This window comes from Martes martes (genome assembly GCF_963455335.1).
Source record: "Martes martes genome assembly, chromosome: 2".
Classification (NCBI taxonomy): domain Eukaryota; kingdom Metazoa; phylum Chordata; class Mammalia; order Carnivora; family Mustelidae; genus Martes; species Martes martes.
Window position 1 is genome coordinate 16,842,756 of NC_137889.1, and position 2,298 is coordinate 16,845,053.

Genomic DNA, 2,298 nt, shown 5'->3' on the forward strand with positions numbered 1-2,298 from the left:
TGCTCGCTCTGCACTTTTTCTCTTCCTCTTTCCCAGGCTGAAGTGTGGATGTGGTGGTGACCCAGCTTTGATGACCGTGCGACCAAGGACAATATCCTACGGATGATGATGTAACAGATGGGAGGAAGCCAGGTCCCCAGCTGACCCGAGAGAACTGAGCAGCCCCAGCCGTCTGGGCTAGTCACCTCTAACAATGGTCTTTTATGTGAAAAATTAAATGAATCTTCTTTAAGCTGCTCTGTGTGTGTGTGTGTGTGTAGATGTCCCTTTGCTTTCACACAGCAGCTTAGCCTTTTCCTAGGCAGACGAGGCAATGAGCTTCTCCAGAGCACTGTTCTCCCGCTAGCACCCCTGTATTGCACCTTCTGAAAAAATTAATATTCAATAAACCTCAAGGATTAAGTGGGCGCTTGCACTGGTAAGAACTAAGGCCACAGAAAAGTGAGTTAGAGACGATCTGAAGGGCCTGGGATGTCCTGGCGAGGACGTGGGATTTTACGCCGTCCTCCACATTTTGGTTCTGCGGAGAGTGGTGGAGGAGGGAAGAAGAGCTCTGTGTGTCCGGCTTCTCCCGCGGGGGATGGGGACAGCACCTGCGGGCGAATTGCAACACTGAGACTGAACGTGACCGAGAGCTCCTCGGACGTGCAAAGACATCACGGAAGCAGAGGTGAAATTCTGCTAGTCACAAAGAGGAGGTGCTCGCCACACGGGCTACAGGACAACAGTCTGGGGCTGCTCTGGGCCAGTCACTGTGCCGGGCGCTGCGCTGCGGGTCCCGCCCAGTTCAGACACGGTTCCCGGTGTGGGAGTTGCAGGGTTTGTGTTTTTTGCGGCTCAGTTTCTGTCGTTTGATCTTGATAAGCTGGAAACGGCCCCTCCCACCCTTCCCCTCTTCCGGCGATTCTTTCTCGTCCATTTACCGGACTTACGGTTCCCTCTTTGGACCGAAGGAGTTAGTTACCATGGCAATGGGAAGTTATCTGAGCCAACTTGTGACTTTGAGGTAAAAAAAAGAAACGAACACACACAAAAAAAACCATGGGGTTGGGAGGTAAACCACAACCACACAAAAACTAAACCAAACCAAAACAGAAGCCCCAGACAGTCCTGAGAAATCAGCAGCCTCCCCAAATGAGATGGTGAAGTGGGACTCCCACCGGGGGGGATTCTTCTCGGTTCTCAGTTTTGAGAGAAGACGTTCTATTCCTAAAATCCAGTCTGCTCACACCCAAGGGCCCTGCATGGCCCCGGCAAGGATTATTCGCCCTTGGACTTAGGCCTGCAGGAGACAGAGTTCCGGTCCCCTTTCAGCGACTGCATAAGACTGTCCTTTTCGCTGCGCCAATGCCATACCTGAGCTATTCATCCTTATTTCATGCTTTCGTAAGCCACCTCAAATCTCTAATGCAACATACGAGCAACCATTAGAATGAATGACCCAGGTAAAATCACAGAAAGCGGACCTCTAAGTGGGCGCGGGCGCTTAGGGAAGGATCTTTGCGTGTGGTCTGTCCCCCTTTCCCAAGAACTCTTGCCTGGGTCTGGGTCCTTATAAGGACACCAGGTGTCTGGAAGGACACCTGGCGGCCTCTCCTGGTAGCTAGTCAACCCCACCCCTACCTCGGTCTAACAGGGCACCAGCTCTCCTCCTGAACACGTCACACCAGCAGGCAACCCAGCCGTGTGAATGTCTAAAATAAAGACACCAGGCCCCCTGGAAATAAGACGGTGACCTTCACCGGATGGACTGTGCAGAAATTTTGAGGAGGGGGAAGGGGAGCTCCCGCAGTGCATTGAGTTATGACTAGGAGGCAGGTACAGCAGGAAGGGGCTGGAATTTTCTGCCAAAATGTTGAGGTCTGTTTTGATAGCCACACATCTCCGCGCACTGAAAAGCTACTTTCCCTATTTCCTGCTTCCAGCCGCTAGACGGGGTGGCAGAAGGAGCGGCTGCCACTTGTCCACGAGGCCGGGCTTGCACACATGGGCATAATGCTACAATGAAGTCTTCCGAGTGAGCGTCCTGTTCCTTTCGCAGAGCCGTAGACTGTGCCAGCAGGTGCGCAGGGCTCGCAGACTCCCTCGGGAGGGAGGCAGCTCTAGGAGATGGACCAGGCCTCCAGCCCATCGCTGGCTCCGGGGCCACGGGGCGGGGCAGGGGTGCTCCAGGCGTGGGCCTGTCCCTCACGTCCCTCTCGGCTGCAGCAAGCAGCTCAGCAGCATGTGGGCAACGCCCTGACGCAGGGACTGCGGCAGAACCCAACATAAATACTTGGAATGACCAACGATGAGAAT